This window comes from Mytilus californianus, unplaced genomic scaffold, assembly GCF_021869535.1.
Source record: "Mytilus californianus isolate M0D057914Y unplaced genomic scaffold, xbMytCali1.0.p SCAF_1, whole genome shotgun sequence".
In the NCBI taxonomy this organism is placed as follows: Eukaryota; Metazoa; Mollusca; class Bivalvia; order Mytilida; family Mytilidae; genus Mytilus; species Mytilus californianus.
The window spans coordinates 72250420-72271322 of NW_026262581.1; the positions used below are offsets into that span (position 1 = coordinate 72250420).

Here is a 20903-nt window from a genome sequence, read left to right on the forward strand (position 1 = left end):
CATTTCGACCATAAGCATTAAGTACACACACATACATAAAAGTAATAGTCTATATGTATGTTTTAAAGGGTTCAAATGTAGTATTTAAGTGTGATTTAGTGAATACGGAGAGTTATTTAAATATTTACTTAGTCATTGGCTATCATTAGATGCCATCAAAGTGCATCCAACTTAAAACAACTTGAAAGCATTGTCACTTAGTACTATTTTAAAATATAATTGAAAGTGGTCTTTGTTAAAAGTGAAACTTGGGTGATTCAAAATTGGTGCAGAATTACATTTAAGGTCAATAGATAGACATTTATATACTTGTTGAAAGATTTTTCTAGGTGATACTTTGCAAAAATTTACAAAGGGAATTGGCCATAAAAATGTTTGTTTTTTTGTTAAAATTCGAAAATGTTATTGAAAAGTATTTTTGGTTAAATAGGAACATTCTTAATGTGGAACATTTTTCAGGTAAATATAGATCTTCTTTAGTAATTATTGAATACATAGATGTAATTGCTGTTGTTATAAGATATATAATCTCTTGTAAAAAAAATAGTACTACTTCGGGTATTTTATAAACTAAATATAACTGAAACCACAGAAAAATTAAAAGCTAAGTATGAAATAAAAATATGCCTTTCAAAACGAATGAAATATCTTTGTCAATAAACATGAGAAAATTAAATATTTGATCAGCTATTTCTTTAAGATTAGACGGATTGATCGGATATAAGAAAGAAGCTCTGAAAGGCAGTTTCAAATAAAACCCCCTGCGAATTTTACAATTTTTTAAAAGTAGAATTAATGAAAACTTATTAACACTTGTCAAAACCTTGACATATCAAATTAACCCTACATAGCCATATGACAAAAGTTGAATACAATATTTGTGTAAGTATTAAAATCATTAAATTTAATTCCTATTTTGAGTCAGATATGTAAACCACGATATGATTCATATATTAAATTGAAATTATTTAAATAGTATGGCCTTTTCTCTCTCTGATTTTATAATTGTAATATATTGTGCAATATAGAACGAAAGACTAGTTTAACCTTCTTTGACACTATCATAAAGGTTATTCTGTAGTTCACGAAAATTAATTTGGGGATATGAACTACAAAGCACATACATTTGTACTAAGCACCAATTTTAGCTCAATATTTAAAAAAAAATTTATATAGCGTGTTTGTTTTGCTTAAAATAATATATCTTGAAGCTCCTATTATGCCACTGTCAATTTTTAAACTAAATTAAAACGAAAAATAACGTTTTTGCGTGCTTGAGAGTTTTTCTTTCTTTTTGACATTCTATTCTTAACCTCTTTAGATAAAATAACTTGTAAATATACATTTTCAGCATATGTACAACGTAGCAATATGTATATCAATCATGGTTTTTTGAATTTATTTACCATACAATACTACTAACACAGTTTATAATGCGAATACTGTTTTAAAAATTAGCTACGGATGACCTACTTGTATAATTTTTATATCAGACCCTTTTGATCTTATATTAGTATACAAAATTAGAAACTTTTTTGTCAATTCAACCTCCATGTCATAATAACAATAACTGTGGCGTGTACAAATCACGTCAGTCAAAAAAAGATGCTTGTGATAACATTATAATGTCTTATCTTTAGAATATGATCGTGATTTATATTGAAAATAAGTTTACGATATAAAAATGTCGAATAAAGATTTGGTAAATGATTTTTGATGGCATCAGCTGAATGATAGTTTATATTGTTGCCATTTAAAATTATGTATATTCGGAGATTTGTGATTGTGGCTAGGTGTTACAAGCTAAAAAAAAAATGCCTTCCATTAAAATGAGGTATTTTTTTGATAATTTCACCAGCTTTCATTTGTTGGTTAGAACATTACAATCCTTACAAGATATTTGATTTGAAATCGTATAAGCGATTCTTCAAGTTTCTACTCCCTTTTTTAACTCCAATATTTAGGTCATTAAATGAAAATCAGTAGAGAAATGCATTTACAAAGATACGTAACCAAATTTAGGAAAAGGGACGATTTTTCTAGGTACCTATTTCTATAATTAAGTAATTACTAGTATCTTTGTTTCAGCGGATTTATTATAGTTCATGGTAAAGTAGTGAACTTTCAATACGATGGAGGTTTTCTTTACTGTCCAGTAGGAAAGACTGTTGGTATCAAGATGGGCGTACTCTTTTGACATACAATTGTAAATTATTGTTCTAAGCAAATGACAGTAGCTGGTAAATTATCTTGAATTGTCCTGATTTGGGTATTATTTTCCACTTTTGAATACTTGTTAACTTTCCAAACATTTGGTTCTCAGCAGTCCAGGCAATGGTAAATCCAGAAGTCTACATTTAGTCCAGGGTTTACTCTCTTTACTTTCATTTACATTCTCAGACTATGGGCGTGTTTTTTGCCTCTCAACTGGTTTCGATAAACCTTTTATTTGTTCTTCCAAACCAGTACATTTATTTCTTGAGGAAACTTATCAAACTCCTCCTGTGGTTTGTACAGTTTATAACAAAACAATATATTAAAAACTTTCGAGATGATTCAATGCTTGTAATCAAAAACCAGTTTTAAACCAAACAACAAACCATTCAGAAACCGAAATCCTAAACTGAAACTTTTTTTAATGCAACAAACTCGATCGGTTGAATATTTAATTAAATCTATGCTAGCAAACAATATGAATTTAAACAAGCGAAAAATCATGCAGCATATGCTCCCTTTCTTCATGCTTCAGTGCATTAGCTTAAGATACATTCATGTATGTGTTTTACCTTGAGTAATGTCTATATCTATTGGAAATCTCTCGTAGAACGTATTCTAGCAAACCATACATGTTATGAATTGTACGCAAATGGAAACATAGCCGTCAAAAAGGGAAGTTTGTCATAGCAAAGTTGAAATCGTCTCTTTTGTCGTGCATTTAAGTTATATCAGTTGTGTCGAAATTACATACTCTTCTTTCGTCGAAAAGTTTGATTCTCGAACAACCCTAACTGTGAATATGTGCATTACATTTTTAATTCGTTCACATGTAAAACTAGTGTTGTGATGATTCTGTGTTTACAAATGGCTTTCTTTGAATATTTTCATTTAAATGTGATATGAATTGTCTAGATTTCCGTATTTCAACCTACTCATATTTTATTACAGTTTTGAATTTCTCATGCGAATACCATGATGTACCATTTTTAAAATAGTAATTAAATAAATTTATAATGTAAAGATATAGATTCATCCTGATATTGCAAACTATTTTGTTACATATGTAATTTAATTTCTCCAGATAAATTAAAACCAAATTGTTAAAAAAATGTTTTAAATTGATTACTTTATAATAGTTTAAACATTTATAAATATTTAAAATAAATAAAACAGCATATTTTAAATGTAATGTTTTCCTTCAATTTCGCCATTGCTATATCTAGAATTCTTACTTATTAAAACCAGTCTTTCATCCGCAATCACGATAAAGCAGCATACAGTGTATATAATATCTTTAAAACTATGGACGTAGAAATTTAATTTACAAAAGCAAAATTGAATTACCCTTTCGGATCACATGAGATTATCCCTGGTTTTTGGTGGGGTTCGTATTGCTCAGTCTTTAGTTTTCTATATTGTGTTTTGTGTACTGTTTGCCTTTTTGTTTTTTGCCATATTGGCATTGCGAGTTTGTTTTCGATTTATGAGTTTGAATTCCCTTTGGTATCTTTCGCTTCTCTTCTACAGTGTACACGTACATTTCAAAATGGTCCTCAACTGATGAATTACAGAATTTTTTTTTTTTTTTTACTTTGAACGATACAGAATGATAGTAAGTTAGACATGCAATAGACTAAAAGCAATTACGTGAATAAAATTAAATTTTGCTGCATAAGTGCATGCCATTGTGCAATTCTGATATCAAAATAATGAGGGAGGACTAAGTCTCATTATTGAATTCTTTACGAAGCTCCTTAACGCGTGTGTAATCGTACCATTTTTGAATAGAAATAAAGAAACCAAGCCATCCATTCAGCAGTTATCCTTGAGTTAATTTTGAAATAGACATCCTTTTACAACAAAGAAAAAATATTGCCAATTGAACACCATTTCATTTTAAGTCAAAGAAAAAAATTACAAAACAGAAAAAAAAGTGTGCTTAACAAAAGAAAGGAACCATGGGTAATTTGAATGACGTCAAAGATGTTCTTCAGGTGAAATTAATAACACCTTCCAATTGTGTGTTTACATATCTCCGAAGTTCTATTTAATTTCGCATAAATTACCCGGTTTATAACGCCTCAGACGCTCATATGAAAAGATTTTAATTTGCATTATTTTATATTCGACAAAATAATATTGTAAAAAGTTGACACCCGGACAAAGAAGTGTATGATTTAAGACTTTCATTTCTTATAATAACACACCAATCAGTCAAAAATATTGAATCGGCATTACTTTAGTAAAAATGACTTTAGACTGTACGAATTCAACTCCATTCTAAACACTTAAAAGGGGGTTTAACATACACATTTACTAAGCTTTTCAGGCTTAAAGTTTTATTCACTGCATCAATAGATAACATTTACCAGTACCATACAGACATCTGTTGCCTAGAAATGTTAATATTTTAATTAAAAATAAGCAATATTACAAAGTCTGACAACCTCAACAATTTATAATTTGTCATATTTTTATATCAATAATTTATTTTCTGATATTTGCGTCTATTTATCGAATTCCTTATTTGTATTACTTATACTAAAGGTGAAATATTCAAACCGATCCATTAGTTCTCGGGTAGTTGCTTTTAGGTAAAGTATGTGTACGTTCAATCTTCCTTTTGACCTTCTTTTTTGTTCCGATTATTGATGGATTTTGAATTGCAATCTATTGATAAAAGCTTTAATTTTTCATGTAATTTTGCACAGGACTTTTTGTCATATCCATAGAACGGTCGAGACGATTTTTAATAAAAACCATATCAACAAATAAATTCGTATTGATCAATTGCTACAAAGTGTACAAACAGGCATAATGTTTACATATATGTTCATAAATCTTAAAACATAAATATCAATATCTACGTCGGAATGTAAGATTAGGTAGTTGGAATGGTTTCACTTTGAATAAAAGGAATACAATTAGTATGGACGGAATGTAATCTGAAAGATTTGAGGTAAGTTAATGTTTTCAATGAATGCTCATTACTTGCTTCGTTGAGTTAGTAGTACATATATAGCATAAAAACTTACATGAAACGTTCAGGCAAAAATGATACTAGTTTATTTTCTGTATGCAAAAAGCAATTTTGACAATTTATATATTTAAAACGACAATTAACATACCATAATAAGATGCCAGGTACATGCATGCAGGTGGCTCTTGAAGATTAAACAATTCAATACTAAAAATGAAAATAAATCAAATCTAGAAAATCACATTTTAAATTCAAGTCAAGTACAGTGTTGTTTGTGTTGTACATGTAGTTTTAGTTTTTCGAAAGAAAACGTTTAAATATGACCCTGTTAACCTTGAGAGTGTTTTGATATTCTGCTAAAGTGTGATGTGACACTAAATAAAATGTATATATACTGACAAAATAAAGAATAACATTTATAATTGTGTGCATCCGAAGCGCTTTTCATGATTTATCTTCATCAGAAATGCTCAAACCTTGAAATTTGAAAACCAAAGATGTATATCTATATAAGAATATGTTAGGCGCTAAATGACAAAAAAGGGACATTAAAATAATAGCTAAATCTATCCAAGTTCAGCTTTGTCTGAGAGAGTAAGACCCTTAGTTTCTCAATAATGTGTCAGTACCGAAGCACTGACTACTGATTTGATGATATAATCTGGGACTGGCAGCCCGCCATCAGCAGCATCGACCCAGTGCTAAAAAATAAAAATAACAATATTATATTAATATATTAAGTCTCATGGAGACAACGGAAATCTTGCGTCTTTTTCCGAATGTTTTGTGTGCTATTGATTAAGAATAGAATAACACGTGAGATATAGATAACACCCAACAACACACACACAAAGACATCTAGAAAAACATATGGACGTTTCTTCATGATTTTCGAACGTCTCTCGGTCTCCCTTTTTTGTCGTATAACATGCGAGCTGTAAACGTTTAAAGGATTTTATTATTCTCTTAAGTTAAGATAAAACTTTGACACCGGCGACAGTGTTTTAGTTAATTTAGTCTTATTGTTATCATGAGGAATAACAACTCCTTTGGTATAATTGTTGTTCATAATTTATCAAATGTAGTATTGTCTCAAGCACATAAATTGTATATCTTTTTTCTTCTCATTCTAAATGTACATGATTTTACGTAGCAGTATATTAAGATCTTTGTCGCTATTTGTAAAATTATTTCAAAACTTCTTCAAACTTGGGTCGTTTTAGGGCTTGATATATTGCATTTTCACCTAGCTGTCTAGTATTGCATATTAAGATATGGAGATGTGGTATGGTTGCCAGTTGAAAAACAAACTGTCCACCAGAGGCACAATGATTTTGTTGTGAACGACTATAGGTTACCGGGCGGCCTTCAACAACGAGCAATATCCATACTGTAAATTAAGCTTAAAAAGACCCGGCATGACAAAATGTGTAACCATTCAAAAGAGAAAACCAACGGCTTTATTCATGCTAAAAACAATAAACGAAAGATGTCTTTTAGTTATTTTTCATAGGATTGCTGTCTATTTGACGTATACCCGTATGTCCTTTTATGATAACCACATAACTTACAAGAGGGTCTAGAATGAGGGTGCTTCATTTATTTATTCTTTAACTTTTTAGGCAATTTTTATCTATGTTTTTTTTTTATTTTGTCCATTATTCTCTATTCTTTATATTTCAGCACCCCATAATTCTCTATTTTTTTGGACTATTTTTCTCTTCTCTTCTCTATTTTTTGCAGTTTATTCTGCACTTTTTGCTCAATATTCTCTATTCTGAAAATCCCATCCAGACAACACTTACAATATTTAATGCTTGTGATTCACGCGTACTTAATGGAAGACAATTGAACAATATAACAATAAAAGTTGATCTGTAAGTGAATTCACATGTTAAATATAAATGGTAAGAGCTTTATATTTCTCCCCCATATGCATCAAAAGTAATTCTTTATGGGTTATTCAATGTTATAAACTTATAAAATATCTTGTCTTTTAAGTATTCTCAATAATACCTCAGGACGAAGTATTTAAATAATTTGCCTATATAGAAAACATCTATTGGTTGTAAGATTATATAATACTATATTATATAATCAATGTTTGTCAATATTTTCGTTTTTAATTCCACTTGATATACTTGTATTAAACTATTTTTTATCTTTTCAATAAGAGTCAGCCGTCGTGCCAATATTTATTGGCATGGCAGATAAAAAAAGCTTAATTTGGTCCAAAAAGTTTTCATAAAACATTATGATTTACCGCACAGGGCGAAAGGCGTGTTGATATCTGATTTGCACATTTTTGCCATCCGCTGTCTTTGTAATTTTCTTGAAAAATCATGTTTCAGCCAAAATGTAGGCCATAGGTTATGGATTGAGAAACCAATTTTATTTTTTTTTACAAATTCATATTGAAATTTAAAGCATCTTTGCTCAAATGGAGAGTTTAAGTTAATTTGCCAATATATTGGGAAAAGAAGGATTCATGTTGACAAAAATCATATGAAATACAATGAAGAGAACAAAACAGCAAAGGCACAGTGATGTCATTGTTGTTTTTCATTTAGACAGTCACTAGCTGGAAGGTCTTCAACGATTAACTTAAAAAGCTACCGCCTAATAGCAGTGGCGTGTACTTAAAGGTTTCTGTTAGATATCTATCGATAACCATCTCTATAGGATACATGCTAATATCTTATTGAGGGAGCAAATGCAGATATATAAATAAAACTAACAAGGTCTACACATTCAATGGTCCAATTTTGAAAGAAACAATTGCTTTAAACTTTTTAATAATATAAATCACAATTTATCCCTCTTGGTGTTTTTTAAATACTGTTTTTAACAACTAATACCATGTGCCACATGTTTAACTTGGTTGTGTAGCTGTATTCCTCTTGTAGCACCATGTTCGATGCTCGAATAAAACATGTTGTCTCGTCTGTTAAAATATGTCGTGTCACAAATTATGCATCAGATGCTGTCTTGTGCTCTTTATTCATTATTTAATCGCAAGCTCCTCTCTATTCTGTACCTAATTTGTCTTTGCTGGAATTAATACCTTAACTCAACCCCAAACCGGTACATGGATAGAAACAATAACTGAAGCTTGTATGTATGTTATGATATTTTTAAAGAAAGAAAAGTCACCCCTGTATAACTGACCCTATCTTATTATGCGTAACACGACAGCTTTTATATATGCAGCAGGATTCTGATTCACTCATTCTGATTTTCTTTTTATTTTCGACTTTTGGCTACCTTCTAGCTACCGCTTCCCTGCACTCGATTTCAATAGGGGCTCGTCTAAATCTTAAATTATTGTCCAACGCTAAAGAACTCGTTGTTCAGTGTTTATTTGAAACTTTTTTTGTACGTACACACGTTTAAATTTGTCTTTTTAGATTTATAATGTGTCGGTGTTTGCCTTCTATTTTGTGTTTCCATATCCAGCGAATTCGCACAGCTTGATTGTCAATGCAACGTTTCCTTCGGTACGCTAATATACATTATTATACCTCAGTTATCATTTTCTATATAAAATAAGTGCACAATATTTTCACTATTTTTCAAATTGCAAGCGTTGAACTATTTGACCGGTCAATAGTTTCTAACTAACTATTGACCCTCGATGAAACTATTTGACCGCAAGCGTCATTATATTTCGCGGAATTTCAACTGCAGATACGGGATTAGAGAATGTTGAGAATACCGCGGGAGTTACAACGTCGCGTTTTTTAACTATTATATCTAGGAATGACGTCAGTGCGTGACGTAGCCTTAGCATTCAGAATATATATGAAGTAAACGTCAAACAGTATGGTTGTGTTTCTGCTTTTCATACTACAATAGTTGATTAAACCCCGACATTTATTGCCTGTTGTCTCTTTCGGTATAATAAAACACTTACTGACTGGATATTCGTGGAATAGTAAGTTTATTGTCCCCTCGGATACAATTATTGCCCTCGGCTACGCTTCAGGGCAATAGTTGCACCTCGGGGGACAATAAACTTACCATTCCACTCAAACCAGTCAATAAGATGACGTTAATTCTATTTGTTGTTCTCTATATTGTCTATATGTTCAATGTAAGTTTCCCTTCGGTACCCTCGTTTAGGATAGTAATAAAGGGTACCAAGTGTACAATTCTAATTTTAATTTCATGCCAGTCATCAATTCAAAATGTTCAAAAATCAATTCTTTAATTAAAGGTCACCAACTAACAAAGCAGTTCTATGTGCTTTCTTTTATACGTATATCATAGAGTAAAGTAAATTTTAAGATCTTTTCAACCGGTAAAATAAAGTATCATGTAGGACGAAGCAAAGGCAACACTTGAGAAATTCAATATAAAAAATCCATCATACTTCAGGGTGACTTGCTTGTATAATAGATCAAATGATTCAAGTGTTCAAGATGATTTCTAATATTCTCAGTTCTCTTTCTCTTAATAAAGGTCGACATAGGTCTGTCGTGAACAATATGGTATAATAAGTTACTAACTACATTTGAACAGCTCTTTTCATGAATTCAAACCCCAATCTATTGATCTGCTTTTATCTCAAAATAACAAATGTATTGACTTCCACACAGGTAGTGCTGATAAATTTGATAGAATGTTTACAAACTGGTACCGTATTATGTATAAGAAACGCCTACTTCTTTTTACTGTTCTTAATAGGCTTTTTTATGTAACAGTTTTAACTAAGCAACAAGTCTAAAATATTGTTTCAATTAAAGAATATGTTACTGTGGGACGTGCACGGATTCAACGAATTGTTTAAAGATACAACACTATTCTCAAAAGTAATCCATATTTTGTTGAAATAGTAGATTATATATTTATATTGAATTGCCACTTGTACCCTAAACAAACATCGTTGTTCAATGTTCGAGAGCGAAACATTGTTCGAAATTTAAGAAAATAGGATATAATTTTGAATAAATCATTTACATGTGTAGCACTACTTAGTGTACCATAATTAAAGATTCGTTATGAGGTATAAAACCCTGGAACAGGTTTTCTTAAAGACAAAATAAACATTACCCAACTGCAAAACATCGATTGCAATATGTTCGTTTAGCAATAATGTTTTGCCTTGGAGTTCAATATATTTGTCATACCTTTTTTGGTTATATGCATACAAAATGGGAAATTATTAGATGTTCATGATTTGGTGCGTCCGAATCGCTTTTTCTGGGTAACCGAAACATTCAAAAACAGCCAAAATGACATTCGATCTGAGATAGACCAAATACATAGTTCAATTCTGTCAAAATAATACTAAAAAAATGTTTACCGAGGGAACATACAGGCATATGCAGTATTTATAGTATATTAGAAACATGTATAGTACTCGAGATTGGAAAGTAGAAAATCTCGTAAATCTCGTTCCCAGCATTCCATAGAGAAATTACTTAAGATCCCTCAAAACTGTACTGTTGTCGAAACATCTTGTACATTACGCTTGAGTTTTTCGAAAGGGGCAAAAAGCTTCTGAAAAGTAGATTCGACGTAAAACATCATTTGTGTAGTGTCATGTTTTTATTTATGACAAAATCTCTTAGGCATTTATTGATCTTCTGATTTAAGGGTCTCATGATTGTGGTACTATTTATGTCTCTGGTAAGTTTCAATATTGATCAAATGCAAAATTTGTTTTCACATGAAGCTTAAACAACCATTTTAAAAGAGAGCATGCTTTAAGAGCGGACACGCTTAGACTATTAACATGTTTTCTCCTGATTGTAATAGTATAGAGTTGTCATGTCAGGAGCTTGTTATTCAGTGGTTGTCGTTTATTGCTGTATATCATATATTTTTTTTCGTTTGTTGGTTTGTACATAAATGTAGGTTTTCTCGTTTAAATGGTTTTTCATTTTGTCTTGTCAAGGCCTTTTATAGATTACTTTGCAGTATGGGTTTTGCTCACTGTTGAAGGCCGTACGGTGACCTTTAGTTTCTAACATCTACGTCTGTTGGCCTCTGGTGGAATGTCGTATCATTGGCATCATACCACATCTCCTTATCTTATTTTGATTTCAATAAAAGCAATAGCAAAAGTCAGTAAAAAATAGCCGCCGAAAGAAAAAAATGTTTTAAAGGTTGGGGCATAAATCTTGAGTCTCGAGATAATTTTAGATATGTCACTTCATCGTTTAGGTCATACATACGGTATTTAAATTTAAAACCAAATAATAATATAATATTTGCTTAGTGTTCGAGACTATTGACCACTTACAAATGATTATCAATTTTAAGTATTACTATAAGAAGTTTGGATAAACACAATATTTATTCATAGGGTCATTAGGTCAAGTGACTGTTTTTATCACTTAAACTGTTCAATGTCCAACAAATTATTTAGATAAAGATTAACATTTTTGACATGTTAGCCCGAGAAATCATATGAAATTGTTAGGAGAATTATGATATTAGAATATTGTAATTTTAAAGACAAGATTATTTAATGCTTTGTTCGTGTCATAGTTGAAATACTAGTATGGAACTTGAATGTAAAACTGTCATAGTGATAATTGTGAAATGAGAGATTTATATAAGCTTAAATAAAAACTATAACTTGAGCTTGTGTTGTTTTTTTTATATATACTTTTTTCTACGGGGAAAGTAAAATGTATATTCATTTCGTCTTAACAGAAAAACTTCAAAAATAATTGAGTTTTCTGGGCCTACATATTTAAATTATGGACAAAGCTTTTGGTCCATAATCAAAACTTACAGTTACAAATATATCTTTGTCTATTGAAATTTAATAAAGCTGGTGTAGGGGTTTGATTCAAAGACTGGTCAATTGCCAAACATGAGCAATGTTCGATTAACATCTTTGTATATACCAAAGATTGTTGGTTCACAAAGGCTTCCTCCGATGGTAGAACTTTCCACCATGTTATTAAACAAATGTACAGAAAGTGTTGCTTAACTACATCAAGCAATGTTCATGTTGTGAGGTAAACTCAACAATTTCAGTCGTTAGTTTCATACAAACATTCATTTTACAAATATTTCACCAATTCAATGAGCTTTTACATTTGGTATCCTTAGATCGTTGCGTCCCACATATCATTTCACCAAAGTTTCGAAATTCTTTTTTTAATTGCAGCTATCTATAATAGTTATTTGGCATGTCAGGAAACACGTTTTGATTATTTTTTTGTACAATGTTTATCTTAATACAGAGTGGTTAAATGAATACCAATTTTACTGGTATTTTGCTGTCGATATAATGGATATGTGTGTTACATATTTTGTCAGCTCAAATGCTGCTCGATGACGATGAAAGGTTAAAAATTAATCTAAGAGATGTTGCTCGTATCTAGTGTTTTAGTATCAATATGCAAAAATTTAAAACCAGCACATTAATTGTAAAATTGGGAAACTTTGAACACATCAACTGACGAATTTATATCATATTCCTGACCTTATTCCACAAAACAAGGTTTTTACACAACCCTCCAATATAAAGTTGTTGCATAAGTATTGTTGTTAGGACACCGTGGGATAAGCCATGTTGAGATGATAAAATAACATCAAACAAAAAGTCAAAGATGTGACATAGTGTAAAGTGTTTGTTTTTTACACTTAACTGTATTAAAGACTCTTGTTATCCCTCCAACCAAGATTTCAAGGTGAATATTTTCATCATGGTGTAGCTTTATTGAACTTGGGCAAATGACAAACTCATGCCAACACTTCTGATATCGTAGCAATTCACGCTAGCTTACAGCGTTTACAGACGAGACACTTCAACTATTTTAACCTTTCGTTGTAGTGTTTGTGACAAGTTTGTATTGCTTTTGGGATTAATTCAAACTTTAATCAATAAATGAGATCGTTATAATTTTATCAAAGATTGATAAAATTTAGTCTAAAGAATGTCTTTATTTTGAAATTTTTTCAAACGTATTTGGCTTATTAAAAAGGAGGAGGTAAACTGCCATACAAAAAAGATTAGAAAAGGTATTAAATCTCGTGTCAATTTAGTATTGATAAAATCATTTGTACCATTTGTATTCGATATTTAAACCTAGTAAAGCATGAGCAGAACTGAACGAGCCATTATTAATCAGCAGTTAATTACTAAGTGTTATGCCCTGAAGAATATTTTTTAGTTCTTTGTAACACCTTGTTGCACAATACAAACAATTCGAGACCTTTAACAGCGGAATAAGATTTAAATTTGATGTTATATGTGGAATTTATTTGAAGTGGCGGATTATTGTCAATATGGTGAATGAATAAGGTAAGTCTTTTTGATCTTTTCTTTATAACGTACGAACTTTATTATTTATTTTACTTTTATTTTTATTATTATTTATTTATTCCAAACAACTTCATTACCTTTTAGAAAATATAAAAAGAATATCAAAGACCGATAATCAATTATCAAACGATGGATAACTTTATTTAATACGTGTAGCGCAATTAAATTCAACATTTTGAAAAGGTATAAAGATTTTTTTAAGAGAACGTCCAAATTCACGCATTTAATTTTGTTTTACAGTTTTTATATTGACAGTCATCCATAACTATAATTAAAAAAAGAAATTAATAATGCATTGCAAGAGTATAATACAAAATCTGTATTGTACATTGCAAATGCATAAAAAATCAATCTAGTTTGCCAATACAACATACAACTAAAACCACGATGAGAAAAAACTCGCAGTTAACTAACATTGAACGTAAATAATAAAATGTGAACTGGGTTGACTTTATATTTTTTTCTGATGCAGAGTCTTTTTTCGTATGTTTTTTTTTACCCAAGAATTAATCTCGCACTTTCAATGTGTGAGTTTTAGAAAAGACATTTACCTGAAATTTTAAAGCAAAACATGGTATTTGCATGTTGAATAATTGCATCCACGTTGAACAAGATTTCAAGATTTTCAAGATTTTATTTGAACACTCAGACACAGATACATGTGTAACATGAGGTCATTAATAATAGCATTACATAAACATGACGAAGTAAACATGTGGTATCAACAATATAGATATAGCATATAGATATAACAATAATATACAAATATGTTTAACAACATTTTCAGAACATATTGGCAATGTTTTTGATAAATACAGAAAGTCGTTTATACAGTTGTACATTACATATTGAAAGCAGACTTTCCATTTTTTTATAATTAGAATTTGACTGTGTAGTAGCTTGGTAGAAACTTTTCCCTTAAAACAACAATATTTTGATTAGTACATTTAAATAACAAATGAAATTCATCACCAATATTACCCCTACACAGAGTACATATTCTATCATGCCTCGGAATATTTTGCCATCTGCCTGTTTCAATAGGCAGACGCAGATTTGAACACATAAAGTGTGTGATCCAAAGCCTGCAATATTCAGGATGTTTTAGAAGGTATGTTTCTAAAGTAAAATCGTTTTTTAAATATCGAGTAAAATTGTCCTTGTGATGAGTTTTCAATATCACTAAACCACTGTTGTACAAACTGATCACAAAGTATTTGTTTTAAGTACATTTTATCACAGTAGCCCGTTTGATTGGCAAAAATATATCCAATGCCAGTACTGTTTAATATTGCTTCTATAAAATTAACCCATTTAAAGGTGTATTTAGATTTAGGCTTTAAACCAAACATCAGTCTATAAAATAAACTGCATAGCTTTGATTCATTATTTACAATTTTACATCAATATATAATCATCCTAATTTTCACCTTTATCTGCAGAAGAGACTGTTGACGCTTTATCATGTATGTATGTGCTTGATTCAAATTATGATCCATATTAAAATATATAATAGATTTTCACCTCTGTAGAGTTAAGTGCGAGGCTAACGATTTATATTCATAACCTGGTTTAATAACTCGCTGTAGACAGACATCAGAGATGTGCAAAAATGTAAATTTTTAAAATGTGCAATTCCAAAATAGCAATCAATTTGTGGAATTTCATTCGGAGTAGATGCTTAGTCCTAAACCTCGTTCACTTTGCAAGTAACAAACGTCTCGATGATTATTCTTTCGGGAAAATAATCAAAACCCAACTAGGGTATGCAAAATGCAGTTGTTATTTTGTTTTCTAAATCTAGAAAATATACAATCTACATTTTGTACCAACGCGACTGTATTTTTCAGTTGGAATTACAATTTTGATGAGCGAGATATTTCCCCACTGAACTGATAACGGGCTTCAATTAAATGTATGACAATTTATATAGGCTTATGTTTCAGATTTGGACACATGTTGCTTTTTCGGGTACTAGTAATCTATGATATTTATCATCTAGCCACAGTTCATATTCAAATTCTTTTTGTCTTCGTTTTGATTTGACTTATATAATGCAGCTTCGTTTCCTTAGAAAAAAATCATTATCATTACTTCTGCAAAACTAAGTTCATTGACTTAAAAGGTTACTTTGTTTTTAGGTCAAGCACTCGCATATCTTTTACAAAGTACTTGTTTCTTTGTCGTTATTCCCGTTTTCGTGCTACTTTCTTGTTCTTTATCTTGTTCGAATAAGAATCAAATTACCCGTTAAACCATAAAATGAAAGTGATTTCATCAAACTGAATTGATACCATATTGATTAGCCAACGAAATTTTGTTGGCTTTATTCAAGCAAGACTTTCCACTAGAGTTATCATAGAAACATTCATAAGAAAATTCAATAGGTTTGTTTCACTTTCTTTAATATTCATGATATATGATTTGCGTGATAAGGACAGTCCCTTCAGTCTAGGAATTATTTTCTTTAAAATGAGCTTTTAAAACCGCTTACTAATTTTCGAAAAAAATAATTAGCAATTTCAGACGTACGATTTAAAAAAAGGAGTAGTACAAAGAATGTGAATTTATTATTTATAAGCGACTATAAACTTAGACATGGCTGAAACAAACAGAACAGATTGCAGATGATACAACTCGGCAAACATTTCAAACAAAGGGTCAAGGCCGAAATAAAATATTATATTGCAGAAGCTTGCGAGTGGATTTAATATTTTGCGGGGGTTAACTTTTACTAACATTAGTGAATATCCCTTTAATTGTTAGGCAAAACTTTAAACTGATTATAACACCATGTGCCAACTGATAAGTTAGCCAATTTAATGGGGAAATATTGCAAAGGGTGCAATAATTGGTGATATTGCACGATAATTTTTGGGATACTTTCTGCAGCGAAAATGTTTCTCTACTCGTTAATTGAAATTCTATGTCACGTATTTATATTTACAAGTATTGCTATATGAATTACTTAAATACATATCAAAAAGTTAAACGGTCGTGTAAAATGAAGTGCAAAAAAATCAATTAAAATCGTCAATAAACCTACATTATTATGCAACGACATGCAGTGAGTAAAGCACGAAACCCTCGTCCGTAATGAAACGTACTTAAATTACGTGTGAAGGTCAATGATTTGTATGCATCTATGAATAATCGTTACAGGAATACCATTCATTAAAGATGTCTTCAATTTACCTTAATCCTCTCCATTTATTTTTTTGAAATACTGCCATACATAAATTGATTTATATCGACGACTTATGCGATGCCTCACAATTGTTCAACTCTGAAAGGCAATTTAATTCATTGGTCTCTAAAATTTTATCATTTCAAAACGACACATGAAAAATGGTGGTTACTTTGGTTCTAATGAACTCAGTTGACTTTAACACATGTATTGTAGTCTTTTCAACCATGTAAATAGAAATAAGGAGAGTGATATGATTGCGAAAGATACAACTATAAATAAAGACCCAAGAACACGGATGTGAACAATTACAGGTCACCATACCGTGAAGTAAGCTAAAAAGGTAAAAAAAAAGTCACCTGGATGGCAAAATGTGGAACAATTCGAAAGATACCTACTGTCTCAATTATACCACAATAATACTGGCAGATAACAACCAACAAACATTGATTATTGTTATGGCAGGGTTAAGTTTCAGTTCAGATGTATAGTTTATCAATACGACACATGGTAGTTTCCATGTAATTTTTCATGGCCTATTATTCTTAAAGGTGTTTTTCTTTGACTTGCGGTTTTCAATCCCCCTTCCCCATTTGAAAGTATTGTTAAATGTATATAAGAACTGCAGTACTATACGCAAAATGTTAACTTACACCAACACACGATACGTGTTTAGTAATTCCATTTGACTATAATGACTTATCAGTTGGGGGGTAAAAAGATTGCTGACGGGGGAACTTTCAAAATTAATACTTGACCGTATAACTGTCAGAAAAAAAAACCAGTTTGGTTAAAACTGAATCCACCCTTTGAATCAACATTTGTCCAGGAATCAAACAATTGCAGGTAAACTTTGATAACCTCATTATAGTGTTTAAAAATTGATTTTAATAATAGTTTAGAATTGTAAGTTTGCAGAATGAATGTATATACATTTGATGTTTGGTGCTGTGTAAATCCAAAATATTGGTTCATTACTCGTTCTAAAGAATACTTTGATAAAAAGGATATCAACATTACTTTTACAATTTATATTCTAGAATAAACATAATGCTTGTTCGTCCTCTTCAAGGACTTTTTGTTCCAGTCGCCTTTATTATAAGTGATTACGATTGACCATATATAGTGCATACATTTAAAAACATATGTCTTAGTGAATATATGGTGCTTTAATGAGAAAAGCTCAATCGAATTGCATAAACTTTAAATGGAACGAGACCAGGTGCTCGAGTTAGGTTGACATTGATTTTCGTAGAAGATGTATTGATGTTTGATATATTTGCCCTTTTCTCTTGAAATTGTCTAGACATCATTCAATAAAATGAAAATCATTAACCCTTTATATACTAGTATTTCGTGCGTCCAAAGCGCTTTTCTGGATTTATATTCATTAAAAAAATGGTAATACTGATGGTACCAGTGTGCTCCTACTCGAAAAACAAACTTTCAAAGTCTAGGGAAAGAAACGAATAAAATGTGTTGTACAATAATTTGTTTGAAGACTAATAATGGGTTCTGCCCTTTGACCTTCCAATAAATATCATTAAAACATTATTTTGGACCGTCTTATAACTCTTTAGCCCACTGTTACTGCAGGGTCACACACGATATTATCATAGTAAATTTCGTAAAGTAATGCGGTTTTAATAGCATCACATAAGTAACGGAAATAACATAATAATTTTAAAACATTTTATAGACCTTCAAAAGTATCAATCGGATTTTATAGACCTTTAAAATGTATCAACCGAATTTTATATTTTTCTAACATATTTTGAAGCCAAGCACAAATTAAACGCTACTTCTATTAAAGTTGAATTTACTGTTTACTATCGGCAACTGTCAATCTTTTGGCACACTGCCTCCAAGTGGCAAATACTATTCGGTCACAGTTTTAAGATAGAAGTGATATAGTGGTAGTTTTATGACGATCTGTGGTAAACAATGTCATTATGACTTCACATTAAATATTCACGTATGCTCCAAGATATATATTTTCTACCTACGGGGTGTTTCAGGTTAAACGTACTTTCGTACCTTGAGTGACGAGATTATTATTGACTGAATATGACTCCAATGTGATATAACAAAAACTAAGACAAAGTGTTATATTTTATTCATCCGATTTCTTTTTTGTAGAAACTATTAACATTTAACCATCAAATAGGGATTTGATACCATCAAACATAATTATGATAATGAATAATAATAATAATAAGTAAATAGGAAATTCTCCCTATGTGTATATGAAACAATTGCCACTGGACATGAAGCGAGCAATAATCAATCAAACAGAACATTTATACACAGATGGAGCAGGATCTGCTTACCCTTTTAGAGCACCTAAAATCATCACAGGTGTTTTGGTTGGGTTTGTGTTGCTCATTCTTTATTTTTCTATTGTGTTGATTTGTACGCTGTTTTTTTGGTGTTTTTTTGTTTGTTCTTGCCATGGAGTTGTCAGTTTGTCATCGACTTATGAGTTTGAATATCCCTTTGGTATCCTTCGCCTCTCTTTTATAACAAAGAATGTGGGGAACTGATTGGCAAACTTATTTTGATAACTACAGAAAATATGTGATATATTACGAAAAAGCAACTCATTATAATGATTTATTTTTTTATTTGCAATACGTTTTTGTTTCTGTGTTTTTCTCAGGCATACATAGTGTTACAAATTCTCATTCATTAAAATGAATAAATGTTCCCAGTGAAACCTTTACAATGGACGAAAAGCTAAGATGCACTTAAACATTTAAAACGAATTTCAGCAATATACCATATTTGAAATGTTTGCCCAGGTCCCCTGCACAGCAAACTTGAAAAAGGCGTTTTTCAGGTATTTTAATAATTAAAATTTAATTTTGTAACCCATGTATTATGTAGCATTCTATAACGTGGGAATCACAGCTGTGGGTTATAACAAAAATTCTGTGACAAAAGTATAAAGATCGCTGGCTTTCTTACTGTAAATTAAATGAATTAATAGATGTGATTGACGTAATCTCAATTAAATCATATTTGCATTATTTTTTAAAAGAAATATTTGATTTCTCTTAAGATATAACTTGAAATGTAACAAAACTTTATAGATTTGACCTTCTTTTTCAAATCTCTTACTGCTTTACAATTGATCTGACTAGTAAAGTCGTCACTAGGCCATTACTGTTTGCCTGAATTTAATTTTAGGAAGTAGTTTTATTTACTTTTGAAGTCAGTATTCAGTGATGGTTTTAAATAGTACTTAACTTGTTTAGTTTTGCTGCTAACATTCAATATTTAAGATTTTATTGTTTAAATTTGTGTCCTGGAATAAGGTCATCGTTAATTCAGGACAAAAGGACAATCAATATTTTCGTATTTGTATGAACCTAAACATATTGAATGAGAAAACATGCGATGTATACATGTTATTCCTAATGCAGTCAAATCGATTCAGTGTAAAAATTGTTTCAAGGACAAGACTTGTTTGAAACAAAAACAAAAACAACAGATACGACTTCATGTAAAAGAAGTATATCATATTTGATATTTTGACACTTCTATCCATATTAGAATTATGTACATCAAATCCGAAATTTTAAAAGTAATGGACACGTTAGAAAGCCTATACGCTTTAATTGATAAAGCATTTTAATGCCCAACACTCCTACGGACACTCAATGTCCAATATATTCATATAAAAAATGAATTATATAAGTTTAAATTTTGACCATTGATTGAGTTTTAGGAGCTGCAGATCATAGGGAATGACCGTGAATACTCATTGATATTTCCTTTGACATTTGCTCTCTATCAGTCTCTATGAACTAACATTTATGGCTTAAAAACACAATTATGCGGACAGATTTCGAGATATTGCAATTTAAAACGAATAAAATGCAAATTTTTCGATGCAATTAATCTACACTCTTTACATTACAAATTTTCAATAGACTGTATCTTTAGAAGTATAAAATCTGCACATATCATTTTTTTGATATTCAGGTCAAATTCAGCGAGTTTTAAATGCATACAAAATGTCGCAATTTTCCTTACAGGTAGCGCTGAGTTTTGCGCTAGAGTTGCATCTCCAATGCTAGAGCTAGACTTTTGTGCACTGGACAATAATTCTTTAGCGCTGTACTTTTAAAACTTAAACTTTAATATCTATACGGGACCAAATCGGGCTCCGTAGTATGCTGATGAAAGTACTTAGTTCAAAACAGTTTTGTACAGAAATTTCAATACCT

At 30.7% G+C, this 20903-nt stretch overlaps 1 protein-coding gene across 5 annotated transcripts in view; it reads left to right on the top strand.

Annotated features, from left to right (window-relative positions):
• Nucleotides 1-20903, top strand: part of LOC127723675 (uncharacterized) — a 75252-nt gene that overhangs the window by 4422 nt on the left and 49927 nt on the right. Inside the window, exon 1 of one of the 5 annotated variants that reach the window (XM_052230429.1) lies at nucleotides 5157-5176. The exons of 3 other annotated variants lie outside the window; for them this stretch is intronic. The gene's annotated coding sequence lies outside the window, so the exon portion shown is untranslated. Of the gene's footprint in view, nucleotides 1-5156; nucleotides 5177-13276; nucleotides 13464-20903 lie in introns of those variants that run through there. One more of the 5 variants, XM_052230421.1, reaches the window with a different exon arrangement.